The sequence below is a fragment of the Papaver somniferum genome, chromosome 3 (assembly GCF_003573695.1).
Source record: "Papaver somniferum cultivar HN1 chromosome 3, ASM357369v1, whole genome shotgun sequence".
Classification (NCBI taxonomy): Eukaryota; Viridiplantae; Streptophyta; class Magnoliopsida; order Ranunculales; family Papaveraceae; genus Papaver; species Papaver somniferum.
The window spans coordinates 119792922-119812450 of record NC_039360.1 but is presented as its reverse complement, the minus strand read 5'-3'; the positions used below and the strand labels follow the sequence as shown (position 1 = coordinate 119812450).

Sequence of the window (19529 nt, the reverse complement as noted above, 5' to 3'; positions counted from 1 at the left end):
AAGGAAGTAGATGCATGAACTTGTTTCATAATCGAAAGGAAAATCATAAGTGTGTTGGTCCGGTTTTTTATTGAATATCATTTGGATGACCAATACAAGATGACAAGGTAAAACCTATCTTAACTTATGTTGAGAATCAAGGTATAACCGGTCATAACCTATAGTGTGTAGCTTGGTGTAACCGGTCACAAGATGATTTGGAAAGAAAGGTGTAACCGGTCATAAGATACATTGTGAATTAATGTGTAATTGGTCACAATCTACATTTGGAAGCAAGGTGTAACCAATCACAAGCTACTTTGGGAAGTAAGGCGTAACCGATCACAAGCTACATTGAGAATCATGGTGTAACCGGTCACAACCTATCTTTTTAGGGAGCATGGTATAACCGATCACAAATTATATTGTGAGTCTTGGTATAACCAACCCCAAGAGCAAAACCGAGTTTCCAAAGTTCACACATTTCTTCATGGTTGTGTGTGAATTAGGAATTAGGTTTTCTAAGGGAAACTTCTAGATGTCCATATTATTTGAACATGTGCATAACTCTTATCATTAATTGTTCAAAGATATTCCTTGATGCTCAAGGTGATCCCGAACCGAAATATTGAAAAGCTTTTAATTATGATTTTCATAATATATGTTTTAATTACTAGCAATTAAAGCATATCCTCTTGAAAAGGTTTATTAGTTAATGTGCTAAACTAATAATGGAAACTTTCTAAGAGAGATTTCGGAAATATTGTTTGGCATTTAATTGGAAATAGGAAAACATGAATTAGGTACTTTATTGCATATCTTGAGAATATTTTCGGTTTTGGAATTTCCTTGTTGTCCAAACAACCTTGATCTGTAAATACTTGAGTTTGCATTATTTTAAGAGCCAGGAAAACTTGATTCGTGTTGTTTCTGGTAGAGCCGTCTATTCGGAGAGGAAAGAATCCTAATTAGGCGAAATCTCTTACGACCGCTTGTTTAAAGACTTCTGTGGGATCAAGAAGCTCTACGAGTACTTTTGGTGGGAAACTAGATAATTGCATTGTTATTTTAGTTTTGATTATTGATTTGATTGACTAACGGTCGTTGAACCTTTGATTGCACATAATTTGATTATTCTTGAGAGCCTTATCTTCTGACATAAGGGTCACTCAAACTAGATCAAAGTATCGATACGTATTGATATTTTCATCACTAAAATTGACAAAGAGGGAGATTTTTAGAGCACCGCTCGGTCGAACTTGCAAGTTTTGCTATCTCAAGCTTGTTGCCAAATTTAGTTGCACAAAACTATATCTTGTTTTCTAGTCTACATATTAGTGAGGTCTCGGACTACAATTATAAGTGTGTAGTTGAGTATCAGACATCACCGAATCACCTATTGAAGATGGATAACAACCAAAGACATTTGGAGAACTTCATCAACAAAAGGTATGTGAAGACCGAACCAGCCTATTGCTCAAATATTCACCTTTCCATCTTTTAGACTAAGTCGTATGACTGCTTGGACTTTAAACATTGCATAAAAGAAGTTTAAAGTCAAGCTTGTCTTGATAAACATCTCAAAAAATGAATCAAAGCAATAATATCCATATACTTGATGAATTTAGTTAAGAACAATTTATTGTTTATGAACTAAGTTATGATTCAAGTTAATTATTTGGAAATAGCCCCAGCAATGGTATTCGTCATTGATGTCATTTGGGAATGTTTCAAATTGATTAAAAAAGAGTAATAAAACTACTGAAAATCGGGATACAGGTACGGTACACGTACGAGCATAACTGTATTCAGATCAGTGGTATGCATACCCAGTACACGTACCTATGTAGCTCTAGTTCATTAGCGACTCATGGTACATGTACCCAGTACACATACCAAAATAGCTTGAGTTCGTGAATTGGCTTATGGTACACGTACCTAGTACACATACCGAAACATCCTGAGTTCGGAAACTGACTTATGGTACACGTACCCAATATGCTTACCAAAATAGTATGTCCAAGAATTGTCTTAAGGGTACACATACCCGGTACACGTACCTTGGAAATCCGAGTTCACGAATTGGGTCTAGTACACGTACCTGATACACGTACTTACCTTGTTGAGTATTTTCAGATGCATTCAAACTATTTCTACGATATGTTTGGCATTTCATTAACTCTTGATAACACCTGTAAGATATATTTGATCATTTAATCACTTGTGATTGTGTATCGATATTAAAGTCTAAAGTATTAAATGAATATGGCTAAGCTTATGGGTCAAATGGTTAACTGACCATGAACTACCATTATATATGATTCAGTTACGGCTGACCATAGTGTATATTCTGCCATGTGATTTCAAGTCGAATTTCTCATATTCTTACATGAAACCCTAATCAGAGTTTCATCTAATTAAAGAAAGTGTTTGGTTGGTTCCCAAGCTATCTTAGCTTGAATATTAAGCGATCTTAGATCTTGAAATTCTTTAAATATAGAGACTCAAATAACTAGGACATTCAATCACTGAGAATTAAAATTAGAGTGGTCCTCTGTTAACCTAGGTTTCCTCTGTGAAACAAAATTAGGTTAATGACTTAAAGACTTCACTTATGGATTCGTGAATCCAGGTCCGACTATCTTTTACCTTGATAGTTCGTGTATCCTGATCTTGCTTTTCTTTTATTGAGGTTTTTGTAATCTCTTTCAGGAAAGATAGAATGTAATCGCAAAGTTTTTTCATCTCAGACTTTGTGACTCCACAATATAGATATCTGATAACGATTCCTGATTGAACTCATCTAAGATTATTCTTGTGACGTGAATAATAATCTAGGCTGCTCTTCGAGAGTCATAAGTACCGAATTCGAATTTTGAGGTTTGCTAGCTTTGTCTATTACAAAGAGATTTTCTCACCTTAATCTCACGACCTAAACGGAAATCATATAGGCTTATCTGTTATAGGAATATGGGTATCAAAAAGTCTTCACTTAGGTTGAAGCAACTCTTAGGCTGTAAAAGACGTTATCCAAGGGAATCAGTTGCGCAGAATCTTGCAAGATTCAAGAGACGTGAGGAGTGTGACTATAATTGAATCGCTTAAAAGGTGGATTTAGTCTCAACTACATTCCAGTACGAAGTTCTGATAGTAGGCTAGTGTCTATAACGGCTTAATACATTTTGTTATTCACATATGGATAAGGTCCCCGAGTTTTTCTACTGTTGCAGTTTTCCTCGTGAACAAAATTATGGTGTCTTGTGTTTTTACTGGAACATCATAAAAATACGTGAACTTGTATATTGATCTTTGGAATCATCCAAGTACTCTTACGATTAATCAGATTCACATGCTCTATTGTCTAGAATATTCTGACTGTAAGATAAAGAGATAAAAACTCTTTATACAAATTAGTTCAAGAATCATTAAGTTAGTATACTTGGAATTGTATTAAGGTTTTATCCATACGGGTTGTCGAACGAAAAAGTTGGTGGTGTACTTGGTAACCCCTCGTTTTCTAAGCGAGAATCAAGCGCTTGGATTTTTGATGGTCACTAGCCATATGCTTCCTATTACCATTATTACAAGTGGTTGATTGGAGGTTTTTTTTTTCTGGTGTTGATGGTGGGTTTTTGACAAGGGTACGAATTATAATATTCCCTCTACCCAGCTGCAGAAGCATAAAATAAATATATATGTATAAATTTTCTGTCCCGATATCAGAATTGGATTCATACTTCTGTATTATATTCCGCAAAAGAATCGAGAATACGTATCCATCCAATGGCTAGATTAGTCTTGTAGCTCTTGTATATATGAATACGCCTGCAAATTTTCAGATCTTCACTCGGCTGAACTCTCTTTATTTCATGTGCGACCATACAAAATATCTATACCAATCAGAACACACTGGTTACGCAAATCATGTGCATCTAGAGTGAGCCTCTTTGCGATTCCTGGATGAAAGGGCTATTGGATGCATAACATATAAGTGCAGAGTTGTATTGAACATTGCTTCGAGTCGCATACTTCCACGGATGAATTCCTCGAACATGTTACACATATACTATATAAACACAGTCTCAACCAAGCCTAATGCCAACACCAGATCTTATGTAATAATTTAGAACCCCTACACTGGAAAATGCCAGTGCTAACAATACCTAGGACGTGTCACTAGTACTGGAAAGTGCCAGTGCCAGCAGGCCATGGCCACGTTGCCAGCATCATCACCCCGCCATCACTATCACCTCGTTTACGCTAACATGCTCGAGCATCAGTGTTTGCATCAACTAGGATGTAGCTATAGTGTCGATTCGTGCTGGATAACTATCAAAGGTCATGGCCGCGACATCAATCCAATCTAGTTCTAGCAGCACTCGAGCTATGGTCATATGCGCTACCACCAATACTATCCAAGTTACATCCATGGCGCTAAATGTATCGGCGTTAATATTGGCCAGGCCATGAGCATGTGACTAGCATCTGGTAGGAACACCCAGGCCATGCTTATAACAGGAGCATGCAATATTGTCGCTAACGCAGCTGGCATGCATGTTGAAACCATGCCATGACACGCCATTGGGATAAAAATAAGCCATAATCATGTCACGACCATGTTGGATCGACATAAAATTAGCGGTAGTATTATCCTACCCAAACGTGCCTTGAATCTGATTTCTTCAAGCCCTAGTCTTAAATATCACCACGGTAAGATCCGATCAGCCTATTAAGAGCTGAACACTCAGTCGAAACACATCATGGCTATAGCTTAGTCAAGACAAGAGGTAGTTCATGACTCCACCAATTCTTACGAGAAATCAAAACATGTTACATGAGGGGATTCTTCCATGGGGTATTGTTTTGGTGGCTTATAGCAACATGCAACGTGGCAATACCCCGTGATGAGAAAGTAACGAGTAGTGATGGCAATTTAGAGAAGTTGAAGAGATGATGAATTAATGGTCAAGAAGTTTCCAGAAACTTTCCTAGCATAACGGGCATGATCTTACCATTACCCCCACAATCTATATCCCTTCATCCATCTACCATATCAGATACTTAAGAGGAAACAATATATGTCCCTTATAACTATAAATATACTTCTTTGTTTGTTCATCAGAATAAAATAAGCTTAGCATTCTAAATCTCCGATTCTTTATAGTTCGACGACGTTACACACAAAATTCATCACCACTGATTTCCTCAATGTTATCTGCTTTCCCTCCCCCTATGATCAACCCATCTTCTCTTCTTATAACCGAAGTAAAACGTGAACGACCATTTTCTTGGTTTAGACCCGTTTTGTACGATTTTGATCCTTGAACCTAAAGAAAGTACTTTGACGGTACATTGTTTACTATAAAACAAAATTTTAGGTACAAACAATTGGTGACCAAAGTGGGAAATCAACCTCTCGAATACAGGAATCAGTTTTCTCACTCGTCAATATGGTTAGCCATAGAGTAGTTTCAACAATTATAAGTTCTAACACCTCTCTTAACAACACTAATGGTAGCTCCCCTGATCCTGTCCTTCTTGCCAACGAAACCACCAACCAAATTTCCACCGAAAATACTCGTGATCCTGTCTTTCTTTCCAACAATACTAGCAACCCGGTTTCCACCGATAATGTCACGCCCCAAATACTAAACCTGCTTAGCTGATAGGATTACAACCTAATTGAAGCATCAACCTTAGATTAATGATCTTAAGTATCTCAATTACATAAGCTAATCCCAAAACAAACCCATACACTCTGATATTATATAAATGAAAGTCTCTCGAGTGATATGAATATAATAATGTGTGGTTAAACATAAAAAAGCAAGAATACATATAGTAAAGATATACAAAATCTCTAATCTTCGGTAAAGCTTTAATCTACGTAAACAGATTTCTTCACGCGCACCATCTCTTACGATTACTGAAACTGAAGTGGAAACGAGCGAACATATCATCCCAAAGGGGTGCCCAGTGGAAACATATAACTCTCAAGTAATCACTAACAAACTACTATAACATAAACAATTTAAGTACAACACACTGCACCAAATTTGGGGTTTAGCAACTCAGGTTCGCAACAGCTTAGCAGCTGTTGCGAATTTGCGGTTCCTAATTTCTATTGCAAAAGATTCGCAACCGTTTTAACGTTACAAAACTCGCAACTGTTTCGCCTGTTACAGTTCGCAACTAAATCAGGTTATACGCGTGCGATTCGTGAGTGTGGCTGCACACACATTTAAGCTGACTCGATTTCAGCCCATTCAGATGTGAAACTGACTCGGGTTAACCTATTATTATCATCGAACTCTATTCTATCCCATTCTCGTCTCTTTCTCTTCCGTTCTCAATCTCTCGATTCTTGTCTCTCCATTCTCTTCCATCATGTCTGAAATTCGAAGATTTCTGAGATCTCAATCCCAAATCAAGGCAACCTATTTATTTTTCGCCTTAGGGTATTGAGGTTTACATATAGAAGTTGTTTTAGGGTTCACTCTCTCTTCTCTAATCTCCAAAAACTCTCAAGACCAGCAGCACAAAGAAGAAGAAAAACCCTAAACTTCTCATTTCCTTGTGAGTATAATAAAGTATCTCGCTTGATTTCATCCCTATGTTTGATTTTTTATTCTAGGTTTGATTGAATCTGATCTTGTGTGAAATCTCTAAATTTTTAGGGTTTTTGATTTGAGAGATCGTGAAGAGGAACAATGCTTTCCTCATCAAAGAGTTTGAAAATGGAAATCAGATGGTTCAGTTCAGTAAAGAACCTAACGATCTCTACAACGTCAACTCCTTCAAACAGTCTGGTAAGATAAATCAACACAACTGGTATTCTACTTTTGAGTTATGATTTGGGTTTGTTTTGATTTTGTCAGGTTAGATTTTTGAGGGATTTTGTTTTTGATTTGTTGTTGTTGGTGATTTTGGGTCTTGTAGGGTTAACAAATGCAAAAACTGTTTCAGTCAAGCTGGAAAAGATTAAGGTGTTGTTCTTGCTACTACGACTAAGACTAACAAGCAAAAGAACCCTTCAAGTTTGGTGCAGAAAACTGTCATGAAGAAGGAATTCAGTATAATAGCTAAGGCTGTTGCCAACCAGGTAAGTTAACAAAACCCTTTTCTTTTGTTATGTAAAGTTTTATGATGCATACATGGATTGCTTGATTATGTTTGTGTAGATGAATTTTTTGATCTGGTAATATATATGATTTGGAAAGATGTAGAATGGTGTCTGTTTTGTGTAAGAATATGAGGTCATATTGTGACGACTGATGCTGGAATTTGGGATAATTAAGTAGCGGGGTCTCACATTCTGGTAGTCATTTTGTAGTGTGGAATACCATGTGACTTGATTTCAATCTGGGTAAACCTTGAATATGATTTGGGTACTATATACAAGTAGCTGACACCCAAGAACATAGATAATTGTTTTTATAATTTGTGTTTTCTAATTGGTTGGTGATCAATGGCTGACGTTAAAGAGCTAAAGGATGGGCATCCAGATTTTGCTCTCATTGTGGAGATGAAGGGTGACAAACTACCTCATCTTTACGATTTGGCATACAAACAAGTCGCTCTGCCTGACTTTGAAGTCAGTTCATACGTCTTGGTCAGAGCTGGCGAGGTCTGTTAATATGCATTTGATCTTATGTACAAGAACTCTTCTTAACTTGCATTTCATTCCATTGTTGCTCAATGTCCATCTGATAGTCCCTTACTTACAGAATTGGATAAGCTCGTCTTAACACATTGTAGTATGTCAGATTCCAGCATGGAATAGTTTCCTAACTCTTAAATCATATAGGTTCATCTTAGCCTTGATATCTTCTTCTCTCAATATGCTCTAGTCCAAAAGATAATTACATGGCAGTTGTTTGTCCGTCTACATCAACCCCTAGCCAAGTGTGTTCTTTGCCTGTTTACATCAAACTCAACCCAAGTATACCTGCTGTTCTTATTTCGTTAGTTGATAATTATAACATTAGCTTCAATTGCTGTCTGTTCCAGTTGATGGCAAAGTTTCGCAAGGGAAATCAACAGTTACAATTTAGCATTTGACTGGTGAAGCCAAACCTGGGGAGATGAAAGTTGGGGATAGGATCCCTGCTGGTGCAAGTAATTTGGATGTATGATGATAGTGAAGGTATATTCTCCTACATCTGTTTCAAACTTCCATCAGTTTCAAGTCCCATTTTTTTCTTACCGTGTCCATCTTGTGCAATTATTACAGTAAAATCTAATAGGCCCTTGTCTATAACTGTCATTTTGATCCGTTCTTCCAATATTGGTTCATTTAGGCGACGAAAACATGGGATGAGTCAACATTACACAGGATTGTCCAGTAGATGAATGGAGAAGTATACACATGGGGCTTAAGTAGGTGATTTCCGACTCGACTAATTGTTGTTTTGGAACTCTTAACATAGTTCATCTATTTTCTCCCCGTTAATTACTCAATTTGTTGCATTAACAAATGATTATGACTCAGACTCGACTAATTGGTGGGTGATTAAAATGTAAACAGCCGGACATTGAAATTGATTTTTTAATTCAGGAATAATTATGAGTGTTGGCATACAGGTGACTGCATGATTTCTACCACTTTTGCAGTTTCTATGTTTTGGATATCATTTTGGAGGATGTTGGATATCATTTTGGAGGATGCTGGAGTCTAAATCCTTTTACAGGAATCATCCAACTATATTGGTAAGTGGGGAAGACTTATGTCTCAATGTTCTCAGGTAAGTGGTGCTGGCTTTAAGAAAAATGCTATTCATTTTTGTTTTTTATTTTTTTTTGGCCTTCTTTCTTTTCTAAAGCTGGAATCTAGTTTTGCAAGTTTGTATCCTCCACTTTAGAGTTACTAATGTGTTTCACCAGAGAATGTGTTGCGGCAAATTATTGTGTAACATTTAAAGCTTGAACAAAACAAAAATATCCAGTATCAACCAGTCATAACAATTTAGTCCACCAACACAAACTTTGAATGCATTCATCAGTACATAAAAGGGTATGGTAAGGGAAGCCATTTCTTATACCAAGAATACTTATACAAGAAATATGTTGTATGTAGTTCAAAAGTTCCAAACTAAACAAGGCTTGACAATAATGGTTTGTCTTTGTTTGCCACAAAGCTGGAGTTTTGATAAAACTATAAATTAAATAGAGGAATTTTGATCCCAAATAAGTTTTGATGTAAACAGTACAGCTATGAAAACTGAATCCCCCTAAAATTCATTTTGTTTGCTAGTGTGTCTGAGCATCCAATGTTACGAAAGTTCATTTTAGTCTATTGAATGTTTCTCGATCCTCTTAAAACTGTTGACTTCTGTGGTGAAAATATTCACTATCTAGGCATATATTTTTTGTGGATGTGAACTGCTCTTATTTGATTGTTGCGTACATTTTCATCATCTTGAGTCAATTGGTGTTGAGCTGACAGGTTTTTTTAAATTTTTGCAGAATCCACACCAGCATATTTCTGATACTTAATTCACGATCGGTCAAAGTCGGAACTGCAACTTATGGCTAAGCAGAGCAACAAGATATTTGCTGAGACTTCTGCATCCAAAACTCCTGCTGACAAGAAGGCTAAATTGAGTACGTCCCAGAAATCTGGTAATTAGTATCACTTTGGTGTATGTTTTTTGGTGTCCTTATGGTATGCTGGTTAAAGTAAAATTCTAGTTTGTTGTTTCTTATATTGTTTACTGATATGTGTGTATGTATTTCCTTTTGTATGTATATTTTTTGTTTCTTATATTCTGCTCAATAAAGTACAATATTGATGTTGTATGCGAGTATATCATAAACTTCAGCCTCACAACCCATGGTGACAACCTAAACTTCAACCTTTTGGAATGCCTTATGCAGAACGAATGTACCGAGGTAGCTGGTTTCCGTCGTTGCAAATATAGTTCTTTGTCTTCTATTATTATAATCTGTTTCTAATACTATAATCTGTTAATGTTACTATTTATAGTTCTTTGTAATCATTTTTGTTCATAATCCAGTAAGTGAAATATGGTATAATTTTGTAATATATCTGGACAAGCTGATACGTTCAGACTTGTTTGTAAAATGGTGATTTGGCTCACATGGTATCCTTGTTCTCTATGTGAAATGCTCTCTTTTCTTATTCTTATCTTCCATGGTGGGAATTGGATGTTGATTTGTTTCTCTTTCTTGTCTCAGGAGGTAGAAGAGAACGGAGAAGAACATGAAGAGCAGGGAACCCAGGAAGAAGAGGTTGTTGAGGTCGAAGCTGATTCCACAGATATGAGCAATAAGTGCCACTTAAGAAGCTATACTTGTTTGAGCATGTAGGTAATGAATGATGTTGAGCTTGTCTCCAGGTCTTGTGCCTTTAAGATTGTATACTACTGTTATTACACTTAACATTATTACAACTGCAGATTTTGTATGTTCAAAAAACTTAGGAAAAATCTATGTACTTGTCATTCTTTTGATACTAGGCACAAAATGCAGGGAACTTGATTTTTAATTTCCAAATGAACATGGGAAACTTGATTTTGTTACAGGGGAACTGGTCAACACCAGATTCTGACCGGTGAAAACAACTTCTTTTTTATATTGCAAAAATTTAGCAACTGGTACAATCTGTTACCAATATTCCGCAACTGTTGCGACCATCTAATTTCGCAACTGTTTCAAACAGTTACGAAATACTAACGTTGCAAGAGTTTGAAGCTGTTGTGACAGAAAATCCGTAACGGCGGTTAAGCGTTACGAAAGTTGCAACTTCGAATTTCGTAACAGAGCTCAACTGTTGCGACTTCGACTTTGCAACCGCCGTTTACTGTTGCTAATTACCAAATTTGCAACTCCCACTTTGCAACTGCCATTTACTGGCTAATCAACATCGACTTTAGTGACAATGTAAGAAAACAATGAACATAACATACACCAAACACTGATCAAAACATCGAGAATATGAAATCAAGGAAGAGAAGACATAATGAAATCTCATGCTACACTTTCTACATACGATCAAACATAACATGCACTTGCGTAATTTCTCCAGATAGAATATTGTATATATAGTATCGCACATCTCTCACTACTAATAATATCACACATCGCTACTTAAGGCAATATAAAATACGTAAATGAATACTGCACATCTCGCGCTACTAATAATGTTGCACATCTCGCACTACTCAACTTAGCAAGGATTTGTGGGGATAACATGCACTCCTCGCGGGGAAATTAAACAACGCATATCACATCTCATACTCATACAATTGTACAACAAACATGCTCACAGATAGTAAAGACACATCATACTCGCATATATATAAACTTAATGATTACAAGAAGGTTACAAGAGTTCCCACCTATTTTGAAGGAAAACCGCTCCTACATTACGATCCCCCATCCATTGCTTCATCCGTCGGTTTGATCGTTGTTAATAAAGATCAATTGTTAATCACACAAGCACTTAAAGAACTTAGCCAAAAGGTCTCACACAATAATCATACAAGTTTAAAGTTAATGGCCAAGTAAATTATCTAATGATTCTAAACTCATAAATGATTTTACATCTTCTCATTCTCTACCTTTAACCTGTCTAAGGTTTTACTAACCCAATTGGGTTGGTTCTACAATCCATTTGATAAGTCTTACAAAGATATACAACTCCAAAGAAGGAGCCAAAGGCTAATTCATACCATAAGGGGTCCAATTCATCAAAAAATAGGAAGACTAGTCTTAAACCAGAGTCCACCAAGCCAGCCCGTTAATCTAAGGCCTGGTCCATCCGGGTCAAATGACGGTCATTAATAGTCAAAGCGGTTCAACTAACGATCAACGTCCAAGTCAATGTCAAAGTCTAGTCAAATATGGTCAAGTCTGGTCAAAGGACAACTAAGTTAAGGTCCACTAAGTCAAGTCCGATTCAACACTAGTCGACTCAGTCATCTAAATGAGTCAGACAACTGATTGGGATATCTGATTCAGGTTAATCATGCCAAGGCCAATGCATGGTGCAACACAAAACAGACCAAAATTCTTATGATGCATTTCTAACTCTCCTTGCAAAAGTGAAAAGACAAGGATACCCAAATATACCACAATCTTTTACTTTGATCACAACCTATACAAGACCCACTGTGTATAAACCTCTTTGAGATACAATCACTCAAGGAATATTTCAACATAGTATCCACTTGAAATAGGGTTTAGTCCGGACTGGCCTAACTCGTGAATAAATATCAAAGTCAAGTGGAGAAATCCAATACACTTTGTGTGATAGTCTATGGATATAAAATCGAGACAATACTACAACCAAGTGTTCACTTGATAAAAGGTACAGAAATAACCGAAACCAATGGGATCAATATCAAGTGCCCTGTTAACGTACAAAGTGCAATTTACTTTAATTATAATAAAACAATTATAATGCGGAAATTAAAAGTAAATGGCACAGTAAGATTTTGTTAACGAGGAAACCGCAAATGCAGAAAAACCCCGGGACCTTGTCCATAATTGAATACTCTCAGGATTAAGCCGCTATACAAAATCTAAACCAACTTCGTATAGTTGAGACCAAGAAACTAAACCTATAGTTCACCTAATTCCGTTTGTATCCCTGCGCCTCCAACTTGCAATAAGTCACGCACTGGGAACAATTCCTTTGGTTCGTATTCCAAACAGTAAAGGAACAACAAATCTGTTTGGTAACAACACTTTTCAAACAAGTGATATGAGTTTGACAAAAGGCTCTTCCGTTTATCCCAATAAACTCCTTTGTCAGGTTCTTAGATCTATCCAATAACAATTACCAAAGTAATTGTCAAGATTTTGCAATAAATACTTCTTAGTCACAAAGACAATATATTGATGCCGATCTACTCAACTAATCAATCAAGGTTAACACAAATATAAACCGATTATAGTTGGATCCCCAGCCGATCAAATTTTGTGCACACCAAAGATTATGAACCCAAATCAGAAATCTTCTTCATCTTCAAATCTTCTTAGATTTTCAATAAACACATGCACACAATCAACTTGAATCTCTTGTGATCAATCACACGCAGAACGGAGTATTTTAAAAATGGATTATCACAAGACGTCTTTAGATCTACAAACAGTATAAAGATCTCTGTCGAAACTTTGATCTAGTTTGAGTGAATCTTATATCAGAAGAGAAGATTCTCAAGCATAAACAAACTAGGTGCAATCAAAGTTCAACCACCGTTAGTCAATCAAATCAATCGAAAACTAATAATAAACTGCAATTATCTAGTTTCCCACGAACGATACTCGTAGAGCTTCCCAATCCCAAAGAAGTCTTTAAAACGAGCGGTCGTAAGAGATTTCGCCTAATTAGGATACTTTCCTCTCGGAATAGACGGCTCCACCAGTAACAACACAACTAGGTAGTTTTGCTGGCTCTGGGGATTAGTTTTCTCGAAATGCAAACTTCAATATTTATAGACCAAGGAAGTTTGGACACCAAGGAATTTCCAAAACCGAATATTCTCAAAGATATGCAATAAATCCAAAAACGGTTTTCATAATTCCTGGAAATGCTCTTTCCAATTAATGACCGAAATCTCAGTAGAAAATCACCAACTAGTAAATGCACATTACTAATTTTTATTTTCTAAAGATATGCATTTTAATTGCTGGAAATTAAAAGAATATAAAACTAAAAAACTTAATTAAAAGATTCTCAATTTATTTCGATCCGGGATTCTTTCCTTTAGCTATTAAGGAATATCTTTGAACAATAAAAGGTAATATTTACTGCACATGTTCAAAGTATGTCGATATCTTTACTTTGTAAATACTTTTTCATATTTACAATCTTGGAACCGATTTTTCACACTTCCAAACGAGTTTAGAATTGGTTCATCTGATTTCCAAGAACTATGTGATTGATCAAAAAACATTCAATCACCATTCATGGGTTTAATGGTTCTACCAAAACAAGTTTTGGTTCTACCTCCATGTGGATACTAGGATCGGTCACACTAGTTACCAAAAGTTGGTTGACTAGGTACTAGGATCGGTTACCACATATATATGGTATAAACTTGTATTCGGTTGCACAAGTTATAGGATCGTTCATACCAATTACTAAAACTTGTTAACCTACTACAAGGATCGATTACACATCTTGTGATTGGTCCCAACCAAGTTCTAGGATCGGTTACCCAATGACTAGGAATGGTCACACCAATTACAAATATCGATCATACCATCTCATGTGATTACTTAAGATCGGTTTCACTAATAAAAGTCATACCAATACAAAAGTCAGGCCTTGTGAATAGTTTTACCAAGATACATAAACAAGTTATGAGCAGTTATACTAAATGCACATATTGGTAATCCAAAGATTTACAATGAATAACAATACCAATAAGCCTACAGGTTTCCCTTTCGATTCATAAAACAAGTTTATGAATTGTACTTCCTTTAAACGAATGTAAACATTGTTTCCTAGGACAAAATCTTCACCCATACCCATACACATAATCACAATAGCATTCATATGATTATGTCTATGTCTTATATACGATGTTCAAAAGATAAACGTTATATTTCGTATTGTAATTCCTTAATACTATGTCTAACTAGAGTATAATCATTCACAGCTTCGCAGTTATGTTTTCAATATGCCACGACTTGAAAGATATGTTAGGAATGAAACATTTCAAGTCAAATATTACTAACCTCAAGTGGAAGCATGATGTCGTCGCTGTAGCTCTTTACTTCTTCACATTCTTCAAGTCTTCACGTAATACTTGTAAGTCTCATATCCTAGTAACTTTCTAGCTAACCTATACGAAGTTGACTCTAGTAAATAATCAAGCGACTCTTTAAATGAGTTTTGATTCACTAAAATATGACAACCAAACTTGACATACCAACTCTTGGTGGGTTCAACCGAGCTATGCTCTAACAATCTCCCCCTTTGTCTATTTTAGTGACAAAACTCTTACATCATATGGATAAGAAAATTACAAGAATTTATTACACATACGCTTGATTCCCAAATTCAACAACACAATAACCTGTGTACATTCAATCCATAAATGCCGTTGTTGACATTATAATAACAACGCTAATACTCCCCCTAAAGGTAAGATCGGTAGATTTTCAATCCGCACGTCTTTGTTATTTCCATCATCATATGATATGTTACTCCCCCTTAGTCTATGCTTTACTCTTTCGTCAGATATAACGTTTAAGCACCATTGTCCTTTCCTTAGTGATACCAAATCACTTGTTTACTCTATATATTTCTCCCCCTTTTTGTCACAAAATGACAAAGGTACGAGCAAATAAAGGACAAACCGAAAGGATCTTACAAGTCTCAAAAGACTTGCAAAACCTATAAGAGTTAAGCACGGGGGTTCCACACACCATTTTTGATAACCAATATCAAAATCGAAACTACAAAGTAATTTTGTTTTGATATGTTACCAAGGAAAAAATTGCCCGAAGCAATTTTCCCTGATAGTTTAGCAAATCAAATATCAACTAAGCACTTTAGTTTCGTTGCTAAACCGATTGTACAAATACAATCGCTTGTTCGATAAAACCAAAATAAAGATTAAAATTAACTCTATTTTTCTCATCAGGCTCTAATTATTCAAATAATAACTTAGACCTTTCACTTTTAAACAAGACAAATACTAGGTTAGTTAACTAGCATTTCTTGTTAAGGCATTCGATTAGACTTGAATAACCGAAACCTCCACTTTGATAAGTCTAACTAAGATCAGAATTAACTTAGTTTCTCTTATCCGGAATCAAATTGGACTAAACAATTCATCCCGAAAACTCTTTTGTTAATCCATAAACAATTCATACAAACGAAATAAATCAACTTACATAATTACTTACCTCAACCGGAAGCAATTGAAACAAACATAGACATTATAATACTGCAATTGCACCGAAATCTTGTAAGCCTAAACAATTGATACCAAACAATAAAGCAAGATAACAATAGTTTTTCTTAACCGGAAACAATTGAATCACTTACACATCCATACACAAATAATGGAATAAACATCAATTGTACCGAAATTTTGTTAAGAAAAAGCAATAAATATATGCAATAAAATCAGTCTTTTCTTAGACAGGAAAATGATTAACTAACAAATTCGTTACCTCAAGCTCTGCATCCTCTTCTCCTCTTAAGATATATCATGAAGCGCAAGTTCAGATAGAACTCTCCCCCGTTGTTTTTTCATTCTCTCGCAAGACAAAAGAACAACAACAAGGACCAACCTTTACCAGAGAAAGGTTGAAAATCGGTTTTAACTAATGCAATGCAAAAGTTGAAACCCCGAAACACATATGCTTTTATTCTAAATCAAATGATTCAACATATTTTGAATTTTCACATATTTGTTTCAATCAGAACCCCTTATAATCCTTTGATAAAGCCTACCAACATGGGATAGAACTTAATCCTGCTAAACCAAAAAGTCACCCAAACCATAAGGGTTCACACAATATGAGATCGAATATTAAGGTCATGAAAACCGGAAACAAACATCCCATAAACATACATAGCAATAAAATAAAGCATTCAAGCACATTCTATGTAATCCAAAACTATCACAAGAAAAATTATAAACTAATAATTTTATTCATAATATAAGATAGTTTTATTCATAATAGACCTTATACAATTATTGAAGGAAATCAAAAACTGATGTCTATTTTTCTTTCTCAATTATTGTGAAGATTTCTTTCAAACACTGGATTCAAATTCTTCTGAGCACTTCCTTTTTCAGTAGACAACTTGTTCATCTCAAGCAGTTGAGAATGAAGATTAGCTAGTACTTCTTTTGAATCCTTTATCATCAGATCATGATATCTAATGCAACCTTTAACAGTAAGAATCTGTTTTCTTAGAGAATCTTGAGAAATATCATGAAGAGAGATATCATGAGTTTCAGTCATAACTGATGCACAAAGTGCTAAATCATCAAGAGATGATCCTTCTTTTGCTGGATTCTTCATTGAAGCAACATAGTCTTCTTTCTGACAAGAAAAATATATATATAACAGGAGAAAAAACAAGGGATAATTTGGTTTATGGAAACCGAATATTTTTTCCCCAAAAGTAAGAGACATCAATTAAGAATATTTTTTACTTAAAGAAAGGATATGTACATCCTGCCCAGATTTATGCTTCCTCACAATCACAATTTTGGGCAACAAGTGAGGATGCAATTTTTTAACATAATCAGTGTGTGTTGGGATGAGAAATATTCTCACCACAGGTAACAAATACATCCTTAGGATGACTTATAAACACAATAGACTGTGTTTCCTTACGTTCTTTCTTTCTCTTATAATTGCAAGAGTTTGCAATTCCTTTTTGAGATCTAGTAAACTTACCAGCCTTCAAAATCTCTATCCCCTTGCGAAGAGCTTTGATAAATTTATTTTGTTGGAGATTTCCATGGAAGATTGCAGCATGGTTACTTCCTACACAAGAAGAACTTAGTATATTATCAGAAAAACTAGTTTCTGACCCTCTTGGTTTTTCAACCATTTTTTCTTGCTCAGATTTACCTTTTGGGTTTTATCTGAAAGGAATTTCAAAAGGTTCTACTAGGCTTAACCTTTTATTTTCCTTAAATACCAACTCAAGTTTTTCTGGGATTTGATTAGACTCACTGGTTTCAACACTGTCAGAGTTGGCAAGAAGTGCATTGCAGTTAGATATTCCTTCATAGGGTTCTTCCTCCGGAATATCATCAAGAGTAGAGACATAAGCCTTGTTGCACTTCTGATTTCTTCTGCTGGAACTTTTTTTTGCCATATGTCCGAATCTACGACACTTGAAGCATTGGACTTCTTCACTATCCTTTTTACGACAAAACGATAATGTTTAAGGAACACGTTTATCATTAGATAATATGTTCTTAATTCCTTGCGCTAGAAGCACAATTTTTGAGTCAAGCTCTATTTCAATAGGTACCTTGTCTTCTTGGCAACATTTCTTAGTTTGATTCTTCAGCAGAATTTCTCTATCAAATATCTTTAACTTTCCTACAAGAGAGCTTCGAGAAAGTGTAGAAAGATCATTTGATTCTGTTATGGCATGTTTCTTAGACTCGTATCTGGATGGTAACGATCTAAGAATTTTGCATACTATTTCCTTTTCAGGTATAGACTTTCCTAGTAAGAAAAAAGCGTTGACAATCTCAGAAAGTTTAGTGTTAAACTCCTCAAAGGTATCGTTATCATCCATTTTAAGGTATTCCCATTCAGATGAAAGGGACAGAAGTCGCGCTTCTTTTTCAGAATTATTACCTTCGAATACGGTCTCAAGAATATCCCATGCCTCCTTAGAAGTTTCACAAGACAGAACATGATGACGAAGATCATCACTTACTGCGTGTATGATGGCATCTAGACCATGAGAGTTCTTCTTTACAAGAGCTCTTTCTTCAAAACTGTAGAATGCTAAGCGTTTAAAGTCTGCTTCTGGATATTCTACTCTTGGTCTTTCATATCCGTCTTCGATTAATAGCCTAGTATTAAAATCTCGGGATTGAAGAAAGGTTCTCATAGCAACTTTCCAAAATGGGTAATTTATCCCATTAAATCTTGGTGGTACGTTAACTGAATCATTCATAGGATTCATTTTCTTATAGGTTGGATGCACCAAACACAAATTGTTAGATCTTTTCGTGTTGGTTTGCTCTGATACCAATTGAAAAGACGAGGGTACAAAAATATACCACAATCTTTTACTTTGATCACAACCTATACAATACCCACTGTATATAAACCTATTTGAGAAACAATCACTCAAGGAATATTTCAACACAGTGTCCATTTGAAATAGGGTTAGTCCGGACTGGCCTAACTCGTGAATAAATATCAAAGCCAAGTGGAAAAATCCAATACACTTTGTGTGATAGTCTATGGATATGAAATCGAGACAATACTACAACAAAGTGTTCACTTGATAAAAGGTACGAAAATAACCGAAACCAATGGGATCAATATCAAGTGCCCTGTTAACGTACAAAGTGCAATTTACTTTAATTATAATAAAACAATTATAATGCGGAAATTAAAAGTAAATGGCACAATAAGATTTTGTTAACGAGGAAACCGCAAATGCAGAAAAACCCCGGGACCTTGTCCAGAATTGAATACTCTCAGGATTAAGCCGCTATACAAAATCTAAACCAACTTCGTATAATTGAGACCAAGCAACTAAACCTATAGTTCACCTAGTTCCGTTTGTATCCATGTGCCTCCAACATATAATAAGTCACGCACTTGGAACAATTCCTTTGGTTCGTATTCCAAACAGTAAAGGAACAACAAATCTGTTCGGTAACAACTCTTTTCAAACAAGTGATATGAGTTTGACAAAAGGCTCTTCCGTTTATCCCAATAAACTCATTTGTCAGGTTCTTAGATCTATCCAATAACAATTACCAAAGTAATTGTCAAGATTTTGCCATCAATACTTCTTAGTCACAAAGACAATATATTGATTTCGATCTTCTCAACTAATCAATCAAGGT

At 35.6% G+C, this 19529-nt stretch overlaps 1 long non-coding RNA gene across 1 annotated transcript; it reads left to right on the top strand.

Moving 5' to 3' along the window:
• The first annotated feature begins 6328 nt into the window (after nt 1-6328).
• Nucleotides 6329-10380, top strand: LOC113361581. The gene is made up of 8 exons (XR_003365195.1): nt 6329-6555; nt 6657-6788; nt 6919-7081; nt 7990-8125; nt 8280-8362; nt 8593-8688; nt 9445-9582; nt 10177-10380. It is a non-coding gene; the product is annotated as an uncharacterized LOC113361581 (long non-coding RNA).
• Nucleotides 10381-19529: the final 9149 nt, after the last annotated feature.